The following is a 22,725-nucleotide window of genomic DNA, read 5'->3' as shown; positions in this document are numbered from 1 at the left end:
GACAATGTGGCCACCGGCCCCAACATCAATGTCGGGGACGTGAACTTCGAGCTCAAATCAAGCCTCATCAACATGGTGCAGGCTAGCCCATTCTGTGGCAAGCCGAACGAGGACGCAAATGCACATTTGCAGAACTTTCTGGAGCAGAACAGTGGTTTTATAAAGAAAAGGACATCGACACCTGGGCCAAATGCTCCAAAGCATTCCTCGCAAAATTCTTCCCGCTGGGCAAAACAAATGCCCTGCGCGGGAAAATTTGAAGTTTCTAGCAGACGGGGATGGAATCCATCCCAGAAGCTTGGGAGAGGCTGCAGGAATACATCCTGGCCTGTCCTCATCACAGCATGGACGAGTGGCTCATCCTGCAAAGCTTCTACAATGGGCTCACAACGACATCTCGAGCCAATATTGATGCCGCTGCTAGAGGAGCCTTCCTCGACTTGACCATAGCCAAATCCAAAGCATTGGTCGAGAAGATGGTCTCCAATCAGGGGTGAAGCGATGAACGACTCCAATCCCACACCAAGGGCACGCATACCGTCAAGGAGACGGATATGATCTTTGCCAAACTGGACCTCCTACTGAAGCATCTCGGCGAAAGGGCCGAATTCAAGAAGCATAGAGAAAACTATGCTCGTGCCATGGAATTGCATTTCACGTGCGAAGGCTGTGGTAATAATGGACACTCGGGGAATGACTGCCCCAAAATCCGTGAAGACTGCGCCTACCTCAACAACAACAACGGGTACCGTCCACAACAAGGAGGCCATTGGTGGAACCAGCCACGTCCACCTTTTCAGGGAGGTAATAACTACAATCCTTCTTATAATTCAAATTTCAATTCAAACCAACCTCCCTTGAGAGAACTTGTTCTTGGCCAAGTTAAAATCAATGAAAATATAAATAAAAAGCTTTTGGCCAATGACAAATCCCTGGAAAGTTTAAATGTCAAGCTTGAAACTTTGTCTTCAACTCTTAAAAACCAGTTAAGTTTCAACAAAATGATCGAAACCCAGCTTGCACAAATTGCTGCTTCGTTATCTGTTGTTGAGAGCGGGAAGATCCCGGGGCAACCCGAGTCTCCCGTTGAAAATGTCAGCATGGTGTCTACCAGACATGGTAACTCGTCCCGGAGGCCACCACGCAATAACCATGCAGGTAGGTACTATCCCCCAAGGAAAGACGTTTGGGATGGCATGGTGGCAGCGGTGCAAGAGGATCCTGGGGTCCCCATGATCAGCTGCTCGATCTACATCAAACACTTCGAGCGATGCCTATGCGATCTAGGGGCAAGCGTGAATATAATGCCTAAGGTGATATATGAAGCACTTTAATATTCTGTTCTTTCCCCAACAACTATGCTCGTACAGCTTGCAGATTCAACCATTCGGTATCCCGAAGAGATAGTGTTGTCGGTCAAAACCCACCGGCGAGTAGCGATAGGCAACACGAAGAGCCGGGAGGCTGCCGGGGAGCTGGCTGGCACCGGTCCCTCGGTCAACGGCCCAGATCCTAGCACACGCCGACACTTCCGGAGATGCAGGGTGTGCCACCTTACCTATACCTGATCGGGAAGGTACAAACGTGCTTTCGATGGTTTGCCTGCATGCACAAACACATGTAAACATTAGTCCGAGCCATGGTCGGCTCCCCGGGACGACTCTTGCATCGGCTTTAAAGAGCCGATCGAGTCCCGATGTCAGATCAGATCTGCATATCTGGATGTTAATAGATAAAGCAAATAACTACAAAAACTGCTTCAATTAGATCTAGTTAATCCAATCCACAACGGTAAAAGCTTCACTGCTAGATCGGAACATCCTACACGTAATTAGGCCTAATGAGTGTAATAGATAACCAAACTTTAACCAGAAAAGAGGCCTAAGAATAAGCGAAAGCCGATTCCCGGATCAATCCCTATTAAGATCAGAGCAAAGCATCTAATACGTCGCCGGATCATCCAACCCGTTTGCAAGGCCTAACCTAGCAAATATTAAGCCGATTCTTAAGTATAAGAACAAACCATAACAGATTAGATCTACTAGATAAAAAAGAAGCTGGGTGTTATCTCTACGCGACTAATTCCTATGCAACGAGAAATAGCGTAAGATTAATACATGATCACGCAGAGATAACATGATATTCGTAGATGATAAACAACAAGAGCATGATAGATCTACTAAAGGTCATGCTACGAACATCGGGATAACTAGCATTACTCACCGTAAAAAATGCTTCAGTACGAGTAATACCAAGGTAAAAGAAAGAACAATGCTGCCCTGATCACAAGAAGTGATCAGGGCAGCATGACGCTTACCTAGATGAAACCTTAGGATTAGGGGTGGCGGTGCGCCGAGAATTGTTGTTGCGAGACGTGATGACGTTCTCTCCCCTTTACGAATATCATACGGTACATATTTATAGTCCGGAGACTTGGAAAACAATCTAAACTAATGCGTCCAAATCGGACTCTATCCCTAACCCAAACTGAACTAAATCTAAAGATACATGGCCCACACGGCCCAAACACTCATGCAAAAGCCGATTCACAAGCCTTCTTTAGTTCCTGCTTTAAGCCCAACTTGCTCGCAGCTCATTAATTAACCCTGTTAATTTATGGCGATAACACATGCCCCCCTGGTTTTGGCAATAATAATTCCAAAACCATCTCATTGCTTCATCTTCCTGTTGATGCTCATTAAAAACGCACTACAACCACCACGGAAGACGCAACGTCTCTGCAGCTGGCTCCTCGAAGAATGTGAAAATGCCGATCCATCTTCCATTCTTTATTATTTAATCTCACCCTGAATCGACTCCTTTCACCACAAACTCACCTTCCTCCCATAGCCCACATCAGCCATGGCGATGTCCTCCTCCTCTGGTTCCAACTCCATTGGCTCCCCTCTCCCCCCCTCTTCCTCGAGTTCCTTGCCTCCTCCCTCGACTCCATCTCCGAAAGCCGAGAGCCGACGCCGGAGTACGACCCGACGGCAGCGCACGAGGCGCTTGCTCCTCCGCATTGGGATGTAGAAGAGTTTGACTTCGGAGTTGTCTCTGAGGACGACGAGCCCAAGACCGAGGGCGAGGACCTCCGGCTCCTGTCCCAGGAGGAGCTGGAGAGCGACAGCGACGACGACTTCTCCTAGGATGGAGCCGATTCCTCCTCGGAAGAGGAGATCAACTCCTCCTCCAGCGGCGATGACCCGATGGCCGGAAACACCTTCTGGTTCCTCGGGTCCCTCGAGGGGGATAGTGAAGAAGAAAGCAACAGCGGCGGTGGCCGCTGGAGCAGCGACGACGTCGGCGACGACGGCGACGATGGAGACGTGCCGGCGCGAAGCCCCAAGCGCCGTAGGTACCTAGGTACCTTCGGGTGGTAGATGTAGGTAGTATTGTAGGGTAGATTGAGCCGAAGGATTCGCCCCTTTGTCAAATCGGCTATTCCTCTTGTAAAAACTCTATCTTTAATGAATAAAGGTTCCTATCACTTAATTGCTTGCTCGGACAACTGTTCAAAAGCCGATGGCACCGCATCAGGCTTTACCAATATTCAAGAGCCGACGAAATTCAAAATTGGAAGCAACCAGCAAAAGAATAGAACATCACCTCCACTCTGAATCCAACTCGAAATATTCCAAATCCGAGCACAATTCGAGAATCCCACTCCATAAGTTCGAGCGAAAACTCACAAAGTATCCAAAACTTGAACCAGAGCCCGCAAAACAACAAAACCCTAAGTTAGAAGATCTGAACCATGGCGGACTCTGAAGCTCAAACAACGAGATCTCCAATCACCGATACGGCAATCTATGGCCTGAAGGTAATATTCAGCCAATCCTTTTAACTTTCTTCAGCTCACCGAACCTCCAAATGAAATTAACTCTGAAATATGATACCATATATAAATTTTTGAATTTCAGAACTCCAGGTGTCAGGCATCCTTTTGCCACATCCTTCCAATCCCAAATCCTTTTGTCTTGGCCCACGAGTTTATGAAAATCCCACAGATTTAATCTCCTGTGAAGCGAATAGAATCCCTTTCGTGAGTCAAGACATTAATTTAAATTCCTGGGCCGACTGCTTAAGAGCCTGGCCTAATCCACCCGAGAGCTGGATTGCATGGTATAGCAGAGTAGCAAAAACCTATATGCCCTTGTGGCAAGAGTTGAACATAGCTGATGCACTCAGTTTATCATTATCCCCCTTGATAAAGATGAAAACCTTCTGAAAACCATCGTCTATTTCTGGTCCGACGCACTGAACTATTTCCTCTTTGGTCATGGACCCATGACCCCTACTCTGCTAGATGTTACCATGATTACCGGCCTAGACATTAGTTCCCCTGATCCTACAGCCCACAGAATGGTAGAAGCCCCCTTCAAACTTTCATCCAAGGCAGACTGCACAAACTGGAGTACTTACATGAACCAGTACATGAAGACAAAAGGTCCAATAACTAAAAAGGAACACACAGCCTTTTTAAATCTTTGGTTAGAACATTTTATTTTCTGTGGTCCTTCCTTAGCTCCAACTAAGAATTACCTTCCTTTGGCTTACCATATGGCCCATGGCAACCACACTAGCCTAGGCAAACTTTTTCTTGGAGAAACATACAGAAGTCTCCATCTGATGACAACTAATTTGCTCAACCAAGGGAAACTCAGAACTGGAGGCCCTTGGTGGTTTATTCAGTTATGGGCACAACTCTACTTCCAGCATCAGATTCCAAACTTTCAAAGCCTAGCCAAGAATTCCTTCCCCGACGAGAATGGCAAGCCAATTAGATGCACAAGCTATGGCCAAGCCCTATTCAGCCTCCCTGGTAGCAAACTGAACTCGACAGATGCAGCAAACTGGTTTAGAGTCTTCTACAAAGGTCTAGACAATCCCCTCTACTTTTCATTCACTGAATCTGAAAGCCTTGGAGAACCCAACTACCTTCAGGATGGATAGCTTTGCCGATGACGACAGCACTCGGCATCTTATTCCCTGATGATCCGACCTGGCTTCCTCCCTGTTGGCATAAGTACTTCCAACAGAATCATCAAACTAGGTTATGAAACCTATCAACCAGTCGTAGCAGCTTGGTAATTTGGCTTAGGACAAGTCCCTCCCCACTTCCATATTCACCACTTGGTGGAGAGTAGAGCCGATTTACCCGATGGTCTTACCAGCTCAAGATGCTACAGCATGTTTGACAACCTCCACATTCTAATACCAGCCGATCTGTCCTTTACTCCCTCGTCAATCGACTTTAACACATGGTGGGAAATGTGGAAAACTCATATATTCAGAAGAGCTTTAGGCCCTCTACAGCAATAAATTGATCCTGAATATGCAATCCCCGAGGAAGAGGTACTGAATCCATGCACCTATTTTTTCTAAGTCCTCCACCACTTTACTTGGCTAACCCTGCTCACCTTGCTTACAGCAACAAGATGATCCAGAACCCATGACCAGTGACGGGGAGCCATTCTACTTCCTTCCAACCGCCCCTAATGTTCTTTTTTGCAAGGAGTCACTGCCAATGAAGAAAGTAATAATGACTGCTCAGCCAGACTCACCCCAGTCGGATTCTAAGCGAAGACAAACCTCTGAAAGTGCTGCCCCCCGAGTCCCGACTAAGAAAAGGAAGATCATCGCAAGATGAGTCATCAAGAAAATAGTACAAACTTCCCCGAATCTATCAGAATCCAACACCAACCAGGTAATTCATCTCTTCGAAACTTCTTTCTTATGCATATATATTCTGGTTGACTGTAATCCTATTTTCAGGACGCAGCTAGAGACACCCTCAGTACTAGAAGCCCAGCATGATAGGGAACCACCGTTCATGAAGCCGACACTGGAACAACTGAAGTCCAAGAACAGCAAGGATCAACCATCGTCTCAGCAGAAATTCGCAGCGAAGGAACTGCAACAGTTGATGTACTGATGGAAGCTCAACCAGAACTCCCGATGCACCGATGGAGGTGCGTGATGAACAGGCTGACATATCTGATGCCCCTGTTGTTGTCTCAAACCCAACTGAGCCGATCACACCCGGACTGACCATCGCTTCTTCCTCAGAACAGGTAACAATACATGAGCCGATTCAAAATCAGCCGATAATTCCATTGATGCACCTTGTTCCCAAAACAAACTCCACTATCTCCACAGGGCTTCAATATTTTAGCTTTGCTCTCCTTTGACCCAGCATCAATGGGACTGATCGCCCCTGGAGCGAAAGTACCATCATCACGGCAGCCAATTGACCTCGTGGATCAGCTACAACATATCAAAGGTCTGCTATCTGCTCCAATCAGTACCATGGTTGACGATTCTAGCGAAATAAAGAAAATCCTCGAGCAGATATAGTCCCAACTCCGAGAGTCACTTCAAGTCAAGCTCTGGCCAGCCGGCCATCTTCCCTTCTTTTGGGCAGAGGTCAAAGCAGCACAACAGAGAATATAACTACATCATTCTCAAATTCCTCTGAAAGCCAACATCGCTCAAAGGTTCAAGATGCTCAACCAGAAGAAAGCAATTCTGGACGCCAAAGTCGATATCTCTGTGAGTACAAGGCGACTCAATCTCCTGGAGAAAGAACTGGTGGAGCTCGAAGAAAAGGTCCGCACCACCCAGAGACTGATCCAAGAGGAGAAAGCCTCGATTGCAAACTCCAAGTAAGAAGCCCAAGAAATGACCGAGCAGACACAGGCAGAGTTTGTAGAGATAAGCACATTGAGTCAACAGATAGTAACAGGTGATGACAAAGACGACGAAGCGTTCATAGCAAGAGCCGACGCCATATGCGCAGAAGCCATCCATGCCATAGAAGGGTTCCTGAACTAGTAGAACAATTCAGAGAATATTTAATGTTGCCTGTTAAATCTGAAACTCATACCTATTAATAACATCTTAAGTCGATGGTTACACATCGGCTGCCTTGCTTCTCATCTATATATTTTTTACTGGCCAACTCAACGTGTTGGCCTCTCTCACTTTTTAAGATGTTTTTTTACTGGCCAACTCAACGTGTTGGCCTTTTATAATACAGCCAGATGGATTTCATCAGCTCTTGTTATTCGCCTTCCCACATGCTCGGGAAATATTTCTTGAGGTGTTGGCCATTGACAGCTACAGGAAACTTGACACCGTCCAATTCTTCAAGCATGTACGCATTTCCAGGCAGGACCTGATCAACCTTGTACGGCCCATGCCAAGTTGGAGACCATTTACCATACTTCCTATCTTTAGTTCCAAATGGTAGCACTGCCTCCCAAACCAAGTCTCCAACCTAGAAATCTTTTGGCTTGACCTTTTTGTTGTATGCACGAGCGACTTTGGCCTTGTTTTCCTTGATCTTCTCAAGTGACCAAAGTCTTAGCTCTGTGAGATCCTCCACGTTGTCGCTCATCAAGGCTGCATACTCCTCAGCCGACAGATCATTCTGGAACTCAACACGCCTCGATCCGGCCATGATTTCCCATGGCAACACAGCGTCTTGACTGTAGACCAGATGGTATGGTGATGTCTTGATGGATCCGTGACACGAAATACAATATGCCCACAAAGCCTCTGACAACACCTCATGCCAGCGCCTAGGATATTCATCGATCTTCCTTCTGATCAGCTTGATAAGGCTCTAGTTGGATGCTTCAGCTTGTCCATTAGCCTGGGCATAATATGGGGATGATCCGATCAGCTTGAACCCTGTGTCATCTGCAAACTTCCTAAATTCCTCCGATATAAAGACCGATCCTCCATCGGTCGTAATGATCTGGGGAATCCCGAACCTATGAATGATGTGCTCTTTAACGACACTGATCACATCTTTTGATGCCACCGACCTCATGGGTACCACCTCCACCCATTTCGTGAAATAATCCGTGACAGCCAACACCCATTGGTGACCCTTGCTGGATGGCGGGTTGATCTGGCCAATCATATCCATGGCCCAACCCCTGAACGGCCATGGCTTAATGATAGGATTCATTACTGATGCCAGCACCATCTGAATCTCGCCGAATCTCTGACATGCCTGACATCCCTTGTAATATTTGAAGCAGTCCTCAAGCATGGTAGGCCAGTAATATCCCGATCGCCTAATCAGCCACTTCATCTTATGGGCCGATTGATGAGTACCGTAGGCTCCCTCATGAACCTCATGCAGAAGCCGATTCAACTCCGAAGGCCCCAGACATTTAAGCAGCAGTCCTTCCAAAGTCCTGTAGAACATATCGTCCCCTATCAGAACATACTTCATAGCTTTGAGTCTTATCCTTCTGGGTGCCTCCGAGCCGAATCCTTCAAATAATTGAAGATATCGGCTCTCCAATCTCCAGGTTCTAGAAACTGAACCTCTACATCGACCCCATCGGCTGTTTCCTTGTATCCGGAAGCCATCTGTGCCAAGTCATTGGCTTCATTGTTCAAAGTCCTGCGTATCCAGTGGAAATTAATATACCTGAATTGTGACATCAACTCACGGCACTGCATCCATATCGGAAAAATCGCCTCGCTCTCACATCTATATTCTTCCGTGAGCTGAGAAATCACCAGTTTCGAATCCCCAAATATTTCCACCGCTTCTACGCCAGCTTCCAAGAGTAATTCCATCCCCTTGCAAACGGCCTCATACTCTATTAAATTATTGGTGCATGGAGTAGTCACCCTGATGGAAAAGGAATAAGTCACCCCTCGAGGCGATACCAAAAGAATTCTCATGCCGCACCCATCATCACACGCCGATCCGTCAAAAAATATGGCCCAAGCACGTATGAAAAGTGCGGACCCATCAGTGTTGACCCTGTCTGCGATGAGACCCATCAGTGTTGACCCTGTCTGCGATGAGATCCGCCAGTGCCTGTCCATTGACTGCCTTTGTAGGCTGATATCGGATATCGAACTCCGACAATGCAAACATCCATTTTCCTAGTCGGCCTTTTAGAAAAGGAGCCGACAACATGTGCCTTATGACATCCGACTTGCAGATAACGATTCTTTCCGCCAAGAGCAAAATATGACGAAGCTTTGTGCATGTAAAGAACAAATAAAGGCAAAGCTTCTCAATTTCAGGATACCTGGTCCCAGCGTCCAACATACGTCTGCTGAGGTAGAAAACAACCCTCTCCTGATCGTCATGCTTCTGAACCAGCACCGAGGGGACAGAAGTGTCTCCCACAGACAGGTACACGAAGAAAGGCCTGTCCTGCTGCTGTTCTCCCCCCAGTGAAATTCATCCTCAGACTTGATCTTCACTGGACCCATGAATGGCACGATACGCCCAGATAGATTGGAGATAAATCGTCTGACAAAGTTGATTTTGCCGATGAGCTTCTGCAACTCCTTCTTCGTAGTAGGCGGCCTCATCGTCCTTATAGCTTTTTGACTTTTTAAGCCGATCTCGATCCCTCGCTCATGTACCAGAAATCCTAAGAACTGACCGGCCGATACACCAAAGGTGCATTTCTTCGGGTTCATTCTGACCCAAACCTCCGAGTCCGCTCCAAGACCTAACGCAAATCTTCTAGATGTCCCCCAGTCGATGTGGACTTGACCACAACATCATCAATGTAGATTTCTACCAGTTTCCCGATGAGATCATGAAAAATGTAATTCATGGCGTGTTGATATGTTGCACCGGCATTTTTCAATCCAAAGGTCATAACCAAGTACTCGAACAAGCCGACCTCGCCTGGTACTCTGAATGCAGTCTTACTTATATCCTCTAGGGCCATGAAGATCTGGTTGTAGCCGACATTACCATCCATAAAGCTCAGCATTTTGTGACCGGCAGCTGCGTTGATCAATGTTTCCGCGATGGGCATCGGATACTCGTCTTTTGGCGTTGCTCTATTGAGGTCTCTGAAATCCACGCAGACTCGCCATCGGCCATCCTTCTTTGGTACAGGGACCACGCTAGAGATCCATTCTGCATACCGACATGGCCTGATGAACCCTACATCCAATATCTTTTGCACCTCTTTCTTGACCTCCTATAGGATTTCGGCCTTCATCTGTCGTGCTCGTTGTTGAAACGGCCGAAATCCTTTATTAAGCGGGAGCCGATGTTCGATGATGCTTCTATCCAGACCAGGCATTTCAGTATAATCCCACGCGAAACAGTCCCGGTATTCTCTCAATAGTGCTATCATCGGCTCACGCAGGCTCGGGTCTAACTTTTTGCTGATAAATGTTGGTCGCGGCATATCCCCGGGACCGATATCAACTTACTCCAACTCGTTAGCTGATGGAAACCTGTACCCCAACTTGCCGTCACCTGTAAAATCAACTGTGGACACAGGCAACTCGTCGTCACCTGCCATGTCGACAGCAAATACGGAGAGATAGCAAAAGAAAATTTTCTGCCGATCGCACGGGCTGGTCGTTTCTGTATTACCATTCGAAACTGAATACTCATTGACTAACCAACTGCCAGAGCAGGCTATTGTTTGTTCATAATGTAACAGTTTCAACTCCAAATAAGAATTATCTACTTTTTGGGGCCGGTCGCTAGGACCGGCCTCTCTATACCTGCTGAACTCCGTAGCGTGCCAGGATGTATTTATTCTGTGAGGCCAGTGGATAAGACCAGCCTCAATCCATTTTTTGTCGCTTCGATCCGATCACAGTCTTCTAGCGCAATCCCTGAGATCGGCTCTTGTCCTTCCGCATCCCAGGCGTTCATGTCAGCGAGCGAAACCTCGCTGGAGTCATCTGCACGGACCACCTCCACTTCGTCGCCATCCCATTGAACCAAACACTGGTGCATTGTGGAAGGAACACAACAATTGGCGTGAATCCAATCCCTCCCAAGCAGCACTGTGTACGTACTCTTACTGTTGACGATGAAGAACGAGGTTGGGACGGTCTTGGGACCGACTGTCAACTCCACATTGAGGACACCCTTTGCCTCCGATGGCTGCCCGTTGAAATCATTGAGCATTACATTGGTCTTGATAAGGTCAGCAGCAGAACGACCCAATCGGCATAGCACTGAATACGACATCAAATTAACTGCGGCGCCGGTGTCGACCAACATCTTATTCACAGGTTTGCCGTCGATGAGACCGTTGAGATATAACCCCTTCAGGTGCTTGTAGCTTTTCTCCTTGGGCTTCTCAAAGATGATCGGCTGTGGGCCAAGATCTAGCTGTGAGACAGCCAGCTCCTCCGGATGAGGCGCTCGAAATTCCGACAGGAGCACAAATACCATATTCACATCAGCCGATGGTTTCTCATCGGCTTTCAAATGTTTGGGACGCCACTCTGTCCTTGGAGGGTGCCTTGCCACTCTTTGCGGGCACCTGACTTGCCCCGCGAGATCCGAGCGCACCTTCCTCAACACGTCGAGGTACCTTGCTTCCGCTTCTTCGAGATTGCAAAAGCGCTGCACTCTGCGCTTCTGCGAGCGACTGAGTCCATCTGGACACCATCATGGACGATGATACTTATCCTCCCCTTCGAGCTCAAGATCATCCCTGGGTGGCCGCTCAACATGGTCTTCGTAATGTGCTTTGGGCCCCAAGCGTCGGAACACCGACGTCTCGCCTGACTGGCGTCCCCAAGGCCTGCACTCCAAGCAATCATCGTTAGTAGGCAATCGGCTCATGCCGGAATTCCAACTGTACCTGAAGAACGGGCAATGCCAGTGGTCACATACAGCCTGGCGCCTCCCCAGCGTTCATGTACTGGTGGACCGATTCATACCGGTGACGCAGCTTGTACTGATACTCGTATTTTTCAAGAAGCCGATTGGAAGCTGGGAGTGGATTGCGGATGTGACGCACTTGATCTTTAGTAATATGTTGTTGCTCCGACTCGTCTTCATCCTGGGGCCGTTTTCCAGAATCGGCCTCTTTCCTCTGCTCGTCACGGCGGCGTACGGATCCCACCATGTTAATCCGGAATGCAAAATTCTAGCCCTCAGATCTAAGATCTGACAGCCCCACCATGTTAGCCTGTGGGAACGGTTGACTGTCAACCTTCATCGTGTGTTGGGCCAGAATTAATCGGTCTTGCTCAATAGCCGATTGGATCTGCCGACGCAGCTCCTTGCAGTCATTCGTGGCATGGGTGAACGAGTGGTGCCACTTGCAGTACGGCCTCCCCAGCAGCTCTTGCGCCATTGGCAGCTTGTGATTCTCTGGGAGCTTCAACTGCTTTTCCTTGAGCAGTAGATCGAATATCTGCTCTGCCTTGGCCACGTCAATATCAAAGCCCTTCACAAGCCCCTTCTGTTTGACCCACTTGCACGGGACGGGGTTTGCCCCCCAGGTCCACTCTGCCATGACCACTTCTTGCTCCACGCTAGAATCATCAGAATCATCTGCTTGGGCCACATTCACATGGTGCTTAAAATTTTCCTGGTACAGCTTAGGGTGATAGTGTTCATACGTCGTGAGCTTCTGCACCATGTGCACTAGAGAGGTGAAATCAAACTGAAAAACCAGATCCTTGATCGGCTTAGCGAGCCCCAGAACTGCCAAATCGACTGCCTTCTTTTCTGTGATGCGCGATGAGTAGCATCGATTCTTAACTTCTTTGAAGCGCTGCATGTACTCCGACACACTTTCCCCTCATTTCTACTTGACTTGGGTGAGGTCGGCAATCCCAGCTTCAGCAGCCTCTGAGTGATACTGGGTGTGGAACTGATCTTCCAACTGCCTCCAAGTACGGATCAAATCTGGAGCCAATGACGTGTACCATCCAAAGGCTGAGCCCGTGAGAGACTGGCAGAAGAACCGGACCCTCAGAGGATCCGATACTGAAATCATGACGAGCTGCGTTAGGTATCGGCTCACATGCTCGATGGAGATGGCCCCTTCTGACCCGCTGAACTTAGTGAACTCTGGGAGTCGATACTTGGGTGGCAACGGGATCAAGTCGTAGTCGCTTGGGTACGGCTTGGAATAGCCGATCGCCTTTCTCTTGGGCAGAATGCCGAATTGGTCCCTTAGTATTGCGCTGATCTGTTCCACACTAAGAACTCCTGGGGCTGAGGGTTCAGCACTCGCCCTGGTAGCATACTTCGCTAGCCATGCTTGTTTCTCCGCATCTGTCCCTGAAGCTCCTGTACTCGCCAACTGTCCCGTGCGTGTTGGGTTGATGTTGTCAGGTATGTACACGCACGTGTAGCCATGTGTTGTCGGTCAAAACCCACCGGCGAGTAGCGACAGGCAACACGAAGAGTCGGGAGGCTGCCAGGGCATTGGCTGGCACCGGTCCCTCGGTCAACGGCACAGATCCTGGCACACGCCGACGCTTCTGGAGATGCAGGGCATTCCACCTGACCTATACCTGATCAGGAAGGTGCAAACGTTCTTTCGATGGTTTGCATGCATGCACAAACACATGTAAATATTAGTCCGAGCCATGGTCGGCTCCCCGGGACGACTCTTGCATCGGCTTTAAAGAGCCGATCGAGTCTTGGTGTCAGATCAAATCTGCATATCTGGATGTTAGTAGATAAAGCAAATAACTGCAAAAACGGCTTCAATTAGATCTAGTTAATCCAATCCACAACGGTAAAAGCTTCACTGCTAGATCGGAACATCCTACACGTAATTAGGCCTAACGAGCATAATAGATAACCAAACTTTAACCAATGGCTCACAAATTTTCAGATGAGGGGTCCTATTGAATGCACTTCTTTGGTTACCCGCATCACATCAAACATGTGAATCTTAGACGGGAACCCCGTTCCTTTCATTGAGGAGCCCCGTGTTATGATCGATGAGGCATACTTGGTTCAAGGCCACACGCTCAAGAAAGGCCCGGATGACACCTTGATTTTCTTTTCGCTTGGTTATGCAAATGAAATCCCATTGCCAAATGTGGGATATCATTTGTATAACTGTCGTTCGCTAACCATCCCTCTTGTTCCACAAGAGGAGAGCCGCCGGCATAGTGTTTCTGGTCTTCCTGGCAGGGTTACAAGAAGCAGGGCCAGAAGGGAGGAGTTCATACAGCAGCAACCTCAGCCTTAACCACAGCAATGTGAGGCTGGAGGTTTGTCATGGCAGAGTGCCAGCTCCACTGAGTGGGCACGGCAGGCCTCAGGGTACCGGTCCACTAGTTCCAGTTCCAGCGGACCCCCACGACATACAGTTTCGTCCAGAGGCTTCGTCACTCTGACTCAGCAGATGGGCGAGCTAAACGTGCGCACCACCAACATCAATGAGTCGCTGGGCCAGCACATCAAGTCAACACAGAACTAGCAGCGATACACAGGCGAGAGGATCCGCAATCTGGAGCAGCAACAGCAGCAATCCTAGGAGGAGTGGAGGGCCTACTACCATTGGGCTGGGTTTAATCCCAACCAATAGCAGTCAGCCTGAAGCTAGCTTGGGGGAGGACACCCCACGAGAGGTATCTTGTATCAAACTTTACCTTTACCGCTTTCCAAAACCTTGCATGAAACCAAACAAAAATTTGAAAAATTCTGAAACTCCAAAAAAATTTGCATAACTAAAATCAAATAAAAATTGACAAAACCTTTAAAAACTCAAAAATATTTACTTGCTTTCCAGTATGTGTAGTTTTTCCTTGTTGAGATGATGAATAGTTGCTCTGTTAGTTCCTTTCATATGCCTAGTTACAACCTTGTGCTCTCCCTAAGTTCTGAGTTTGGTGGCTAGATGTTCAAACCTTAAGCTTGAAACTTGTGGGTAGCGAAAAGCAGAATTCGAATCAAGGTTGTTGTGGGTTATGATATGGCTGAAAAGAGTTGCTATGATCTTCTCCTATGTGATGCTTGATGTCCGGAGTATTTCTTTTCAAAAATGCAAAAATAGAATAAAGTTCCTCGGTGATATGCAATTCCTATCCAGAGCCATATGAGTTACAAGTTTGAAAAGCCTTTTCCACATATGCAACTTGTCTTCTCATTGAGCTTTGTCAAATTGTTGTGACCCTTTTTGAGAATCACTTCATACGCCCATGACCAAGATCACGTACACGTCCACTCACATGCTATACTTCTACACCTGGAAGATAGCAAGTACATCCCACATTCATCCACAAATAAAACTCCATGTTGTACCATGTTTATCTCTCTCCAAAGTTATCATCATGAAGTATGGGCTATACAAAAAGAAATAAAAGATGCATACCCAAAGAAGGTATGCCATATGCCCACAAGGCATGTCAAAAAAAAGAGAGGAAAGATGCATACCCAAAGAAGGTATGCCACATGCCACAAGGCATGTCAAAAAAAAAAGAAAATATAGCCCATACCAAAAAATATTACAAAGGAGAGAGAAATCATATAAAGGAGTTTCATCCATCATCCACCAAAAATATCCACACACTTGCACATCTTGATTAAGGCTTATGACTTGTTTCTCCTTTGGATCCGGTCTTTGACTTAGCAAAATATGAGAAGCAAGTTTGCCATTATATCCTCCATACCTATAGATCCACCAAAAAGAGCCATTAAAAGTAGGATGGAAAAACAAAGGCACATAAAAAGGCCTTGGTGAGGAATGAAACACATTTGAGTGATCCGAGAGATCACCCGAGGAACTACAATATTTCTTTTCAATAAATTTATAAAAACCACCGGATTGACGGTTGAACAAAGAAGTAGTAAGTGGTACTCTACAAGCCGTTCTGACCCTCAACCGCTAAAGATGAGGATGATGCTATAAGCCCCACAGGAGTAAGGTAAAAGGTGCGAACAAGGCCAACTTATTCAGAATAAAGGTAAGAACACTCGGTTGTGCCTTGGGCATAAGTCAGGAATGCGACATTATAGCAACTCCTGATCAACAACCTAAGTCTAAAACTTTGCTCGGGACAAGCAAAGGGCTAGCTTGGGGGAGTTGTTGACGGTGCTTAAGTGCCATTTTCACCCGTCAACTATACTCAATAATAAAGGAAAACTACATGCCTTACTCACATATTTGTATCATTAACCTCGCTCCACAGTTGTTTTCGAGTTTTGTACATTTCAGATGAGCAAGAGCGGAATAAGACGAAAACACGCAGCAGACGCCACATAACTACGCAGAATATCGCATCCGGCGTCACACCCTTACAAAGAGGGCCCTACACTACTCGAAACACCCAGCAACGACGGCGATGACATGGAGGCACGGGCGGGCCTCGCGAGCTCGAGCTCGCGGCCATGGCGGATGCGCAAACCGCGGCGAGGTGAGGTGGAAACAGGACGGCGTGGCCTTACCAGCACGCGAATGTGATCGCGAATGAAGGTCGCGGAGAAGGCGGTGCTACATCACGGAGGTGGCGGCGCGCAGGGGACGGGGTGGCGGCGGCGCGTAGGGGACAGGGGGGCGTCATTGAGGTGGCGGTCGAGAAGTGCACAAGGGCGTCGAGGCTGACGGGTTGCGTGACGGCGTGGCCGAATGGTGGGAGTGGACGGGTTGGGCGGCGGCGGAGGAGACGATGGTCGTCGATCGGGGGAAATGGAAGAACACAGGGGACGAAAGTGGGCCCGGGATTATATATCCCAAACTTAGGTACCGGGTCAAAACTACAACCGGTACCTTAGGCAGCCCTTAGGTACCGGGTGCAAATCCAACCGGTACCGGTTGGAATTACACCCGGTGCCTTAGGCCCCAACAGCGGGAAACGAAATTCCCCTTCAGTACCGGGTGGATTAGCAAAACTGGTGCCTAAGGTTACGAAATCCACTTTTCTTTTAGAATTTTGCCGCCGACCATTACGAAATCACTGAGTAGCTCAATGGTAACCCAAAAGTCTTTGTGTGCCGCGGCTAGGGTTCGACTCCCGCGCGCAACCCATTTTTGCCAAAAGGGGATTTTGGTACCGGGTGAAGAGTTCAACCGGTACCAAAGATGTCCATTGGCACCGGTTGTTCTACTCACCTGGTGCCAAAAGGTATTTTGGTTTTCATTTCTTTTCCCCTTTCTGTTAATTGCCTCATAAATCAGTTAATTTCCTAATAAATTTGTTAATTGCCCAATAATTCTATTAATTGCCTAATAAATCATTTAATTGCATAACAAATTAGTTAATTGAATAATAAATCTGATAATTACCAAGTAAATTTGTTAATTGCCTATTAATTACATTAATTGCCTAATAAAACATTGAATTGCATAATAAATCAGATAATTTCCTAATAATTTTGTTAAATGCCCGATAATTATATTAATTGCCGAATAAGTCATTAAATTGCATAATAAATCAGATAATTGTCTAATAATTTTGTTAAATGCCCAATAATTTTATTAATTGCCTAATAAATCATTAAATTGCATAATAAATTAGATAATTGCCTAATAATTTTGTTAAATGCACAATAATTCTATTAATTGCCTATTAAGTCATTGAATTGCATAATAAATTAGATAATTGCCTAATAATTGCCATAACAATCAGAGATAATCACTAATAGCATATTCACAGAAAATATTACAAGACATAATCATTCAACTAAAAGAATATTAGCAATGGTTCGCTTTATAATCGTCCCTTCATTGTGATCATGGCATGCGTAGGGAGCCTCCTCTTCGGCTAAAAAAAATACTTGTGTAAACCTCCACTCCCCTTGGTGGTGAGTGAGTGTCTTCATTTGGACCCCTCCCCTTGTATTTATTGGAGGAAACCACCAGCCATTCGCCCGGAGATTGAGCCAAACCGCCATTGGGGACAAACCACACCTCGCCACATGTCATCTGAGAGGTGGTGGGGCCCGTGGGCTGCCACTACTAGGTTGGGCGACCTGGTTGGTCGGCCGGCATTGGACTGGCCCAGTTTGCCCCGGTCTTTGGTCAGAAGACTGCTAGGTGGGCCCCCATGTCATGTATATGTGTAAGGGCCTGTCTTGAGTCGGTTTTGGTGCTCTGGTGGGTCCGTGATCCTCATGAACGCGCCTAATTCGTCGAGAGGGCATTGCCTCGGATCGATGATGTGTCTCCTTGCGTATGGGCTGCGTCTCTCTCTCATGTGCAGCTGCCAAGTGGGCCCTTTTGGCCTTTGGCCTTACTTGTGCTTGGCCCAGGAATTTATGCCTTGGATAATATGCTTGTCACATGCAATTTTGGCCCAAATTAACCTGCACACATTCTCAGACCAGCATCTATGCAATTCGTCAAATAAACATCCTATGCTAACATTTATTTCTTCTGATGCTCGACTTTTGCATGATAGTTGACAGTCAAAATGGGTCGTTGGTGAACGCCAACAGACAACATCCTCTTGTAGCCTGCTTAGACTCGATGGATCGATTGCCTTCTAAGAAATTGTTTTGAGAAAGGCGCATAGCTTTATGATTGTTGCTCGAACATTAGCTGGTAGAATACCTCTAAGTGCAACTGGAATCAATTGCGTCATCAACACGTGACAGTCATGGGACTTTATGTGTGCGAATTTCTTCTCTTTCAGGTTCAGTAGCCTCTTTATGTTTGAAGAGTAGCCTGATGGGACCTTGATACTGTTCAAACAGTCAAACATACTTTGCTTCTCTTCCTTGCTAAGAGTGTAGCACGCTGGACCTAGGTAATGACATCTTTCATCCCTTTATTCTGGATGTAGGGTGGCCCGTTGTTTCATAAGTTGAAGATCTTGCTGCGCTTCCAGTGTATCCTTTGGCTTACCGTAGACACCAAGAAAGCTTAGAAGGTTCACACAAAGATTCTTTGTTAGGTGCATCATATCAATTGCGTGGCGGACCTCTAAAACTTCCCAATAAGGTAACTCCCAAAAAATACTCTTCTTCTTCCATATAGGTGCACGTCCGTCATCACTCTGCACTGATCTGTTGCCAGGTCCTTTTTCGAATACTACTTTTATATCTTTGACCATTTCAAACACCATTTTCCCACAACAGTGCCTAGGTTTGGTACGATGATCTGCCTTTCCACCGTAGTGAGCATGCCTCCTCCTTAATGGGTGCTTGGTCCGAAGAAATCGACGATGACCCATATACACGATCTTCCTATAGTGCTTGAGATATGTGCTGTCGGTTTCTTCTAAACAATGGGTGCATGCCCTATAACCCTTATTGGAATGTCCGGAGAGGTTGCTTAGTGCTGGCCAATCGTTGGTGGTTATGAAAATCAATGCACGAAGGTTAAAATGTTCCTCTGCGTGCGCATCCCACATACGAACACTCTCCTCTTTCCACAACAATAGAAGATTCTTAATCAGTGGTTTCAGATACACATCTATATCGTTACGAGGTTGCTTCGGGCTGGGGATAAGCACCAGCATCATAATGAATTTCCACTTCATAAACAACCAAGGAGGAATGTTGTATATACAGAGTGTCATAGGCCAGGTACTATGGCCATAGCTCTGCTCACCGAAAGGATTCATGCCATCCGTACTTAAGCCGAACCTTATATTCCTCGCATCATTTGCAAATATTGGGAATGTTCTGTCCACCTTTCTCCACTGCGACCCATCAGCGGGGTGTCTCAACATATTGTCTTGCTTACGTTCTTCTTTGTGCCATCGCATCAATTTAGCATTTGTTTTTTTTCATGAACAAACATTTCAGATGTGGTATTAGAGGGAAATACCACATCACCTTGGCAGGCACCCTCTTCTTGACACGCATCCCCACAACGTCGCCTGGATCATCTCGAGGGATCTTATACCGGCATGCGTTACATACAGGGCATGAATCTAAATTTTCATACTCCTCACCACGATAGAGGATGCAGTCATTAGAACAAGCATGTATCTTCTGTGCTTCTAATCCTAAAGGACAAACAACCTTTTTTGCCTCGTATGTTATTTCAGGCAAGGTGTTACCCTCAGGGAGTAAGTTTTTTATAAATTTCAGCAACTCCTCGAATCCCTTGTCAGACAAACCATTTGATGCCTTCCATTGCAACAATTTTAATGTGGTACCCAACTTTTTTTGGTCTTGTTTGCAATCTGGGTACAACAATATTTTGTAGTCCTCCAACATACGTTTCAGATCTCTCGATTCCTTTTTTGTTTCGCAAACTTCCTCAGCTTCGCGCAGCTTCTGTGCATGCTTGGAGAAGCTTCGATCTACTCCAAATATGACATTGACCACATTTTTAGGTTTCTGGAACCCGTCAGGGTCTTTCTTGTCATCATCTTTGTCCTCCTTATTGGGCTTCTGCTTGGGCACATCTGGCAACGAAGACTGGAAGGACTTGCGTATAATTGAGCACTCGAACTGATCCTGAGGTTTTTCCGTCTTCTTACCACGCGGGGTGTGATCCAAAGTATCGACAGTATTGTCTGGCTTGCGCTTGCGCACATGATCCCACTGGTTACTGGGGCCCCCGTGATCATTGGTACGCTTCCCATTGTTGTCGTTGGTACGGCGTGGGAAGCGGTTGCATTCTTGTTCCTCCTCATCTGCCCAATGTTGCATCATGTCGCGTAGCTCCACCACCATTTTGGGACGGTTACGATCAAAATCACGATAAAGTGATTGAGTGGTGATGCCATCGTGGAAGTAGTGGATAACGTCCTCATCAGAGACATTGGCGATGGTTGCCCTTGACGTATGACCTGATGGCTTCGCCTGGCTCTTGCTTACACATTGCAAGAGCATGTCGAGTAGCTACTCGATGTAGGGATCCCTGGAAGTTATCGATGAAGACTTTCTTGAGATCCTCCCATGAATGTATGGACTCGTGCGTCAGGCTCTCCAGCCATATGAGAGGTGCAGGCTCCAGGGCTAGCAGGAAGTAGAGGACCTTGGTGTAGGTGTCTCCTCCTGCAATATTGATAGCAATCGAGTATAAATGTAACCATTGAGCAGGGACTTGCTTACCGTCGTACTTCTGGATGTTTGTGGGTTTGAAATCCTTTGGGGACTCGATGTTGTCGAAGACGCTGCTCAGGGCTGGGAAGCGATCGGAGTTGTCTGCAAGATGTGCTTGGCGTCTTCCGTTGATGATATCCCGTGCATCCACCCCGGAGTCGGCTACTTCCTCACGGTTGCGGCCATGGTTGTTGTTGTTGCGGTCTTGTTGAGGCCTTGGAGCTTGGTTTGCTGCAGGTTGTCCTCCCCTAGGACGATGGCTGCTAGCGACTTCTTGCTCCTCTTGGTTTCTTTGGTTTTGCTGTTGTAGTTGATGGTGATGGCCTCCCGGGGAGAGGCTTGCTTGAGGTACTACTGTTGTGGTAGCCCTGGATCGGGTGCCAAGAAGTGAGGACAAGGGGTTTTGTCGCTCGAGTTGTTCCACAGCATGGCGAGTAAGCTGTATGATGCGCTCTGTTTGCGGATTGCGTGGCATCTGCATGAGGCGCAAGGTAGCCTCTGTCACTGCAGTGATAGGAGTGGTGAAGATTGGGTCTGCAATGTTGTTGAATTCCTGGTTAAGATCACATGGGTGGATGCGAGCGCGCTCGGCAGCTCGGGCCCTGCGCTCTCCCCTACGTTGATTTCTTGCTCTACGACCTATTCGAGTAGCTTCATCTTCATCTTGTGGGGTGTCTTGGGTCAGATCATCCTCTGAGATCTGATCCGGAGTTTCATTGGGCTGCTTACTCGCCACGCCGTGGAACAACTCGAGAGACAACACAATTTGTCCTCGCTTCATGGTACCCGATCCAGGGCTACTGTAACAGTAGTACCCCATGCAAGCCGCACCCCGGGAGGCCATCATCGTCAACTACAGCAGCAAAACCAGAGAAACCAAAAGGAGCAAGAAGTTACTAGCTGCCACCGCCGTAGGGGTGGACAGCCTACGGCAAACCAAGCTCCAAGGCCTCAACAAGCTCGCAACAACAACAACCGTGGCCACAACCGTGAAAAAGTAGCCGACTCCAGGATGGATGCACAGGATATCATCTACGCAAGACGCCAAGCATATCTTGCAGACAACTCCGATCGCTTCCCAGCCCTCAGCAGCGTCTTCGATAATGTCGAGTACCCGAAGGATTTCAAACCCACAAATATCCAGAAGTACGACGGTAAGCAAGACCCTGCTCAATGATTACGTTTATACTCGACCACTATCAAGGTTGCAGGAGGAGACACCTACACCAAGGTCCTCTACTTCCCGATGGCCCTGGAGCCCGCACCTCTCACCTGGCTGGAGAGCTTGATGCGCGAATCCATACACTCGTGGGAAGATCTCAAGAAGGTCTGCATCGACAACTTCCAGGGGTCTCTACATCGAGTAGCTACTCGACATGCTCTTGCAATGTGCAAGCAAGAGCCAGGCGAAGCCATCAGGTCCTACGTCAAGCGCTTCTTCGACACAAGAGCCACCATCGCCAACATCTCTGATGAAGATGTTATCCACTACTTCCACGATGGCATCACCACGCAATCACTTTATCGTGATTTTGGGTGTAACTGTCCCATAATGGTGGTGGAACTATGCAACATGATGCAGCGCTGGGCAGATGAAGAAAAACAAGAACGCAGTCGCTTCCCACGCCGTAACAATGACACCAACGGGAAGCGTAACAATGATCATGGGGACCCAGTAACCAGCGGGATCCTGCGCGCAAGCGCAAGCCAGATGATACTGTTGGCACAATGGATCGCACCCCGCGTGGTAAAAAAACTGACAAACCCTAGGATCAGTTCGACAAGATCCAACACAATAAGAGATGTCCAATCCACCCCAAGAGCAACCACTCGATGTTCGAGTGCTCAATTATACGCAAGTCCTTCTAGTCTCTGCTGCCGGATGCGCCCAAGAAGAAGCCGAATAAGGACGAAGACGATGACAAGAAAGACCCTGACGGGTTCCAGAAACCCGAAAACGTGGTCAATGTCATATTTGGAGGAGATCCAAGCTTTTC

At 47.4% G+C, this 22,725-nt stretch overlaps 1 non-coding gene across 1 annotated transcript; it reads right to left on the bottom strand.

Moving 5' to 3' along the window:
- Window positions 1-242: 242 nt before the first annotated feature.
- On the bottom strand, window positions 243-346 carry LOC120663126. Its single transcript, XR_005670349.1, has one exon. It is a non-coding gene; the product is annotated as a small nucleolar RNA R71 (small nucleolar RNA).
- Between the last annotated feature and the right edge of the window lie 22,379 nt (window positions 347-22,725).

This window comes from Panicum virgatum, chromosome 2N (assembly GCF_016808335.1).
Source record: "Panicum virgatum strain AP13 chromosome 2N, P.virgatum_v5, whole genome shotgun sequence".
Taxonomy (NCBI): domain Eukaryota; kingdom Viridiplantae; phylum Streptophyta; class Magnoliopsida; order Poales; family Poaceae; genus Panicum; species Panicum virgatum.
The sequence above is the reverse complement of the archived record's forward strand: the minus strand, read 5'-3'. Positions and strand labels throughout refer to the sequence as shown.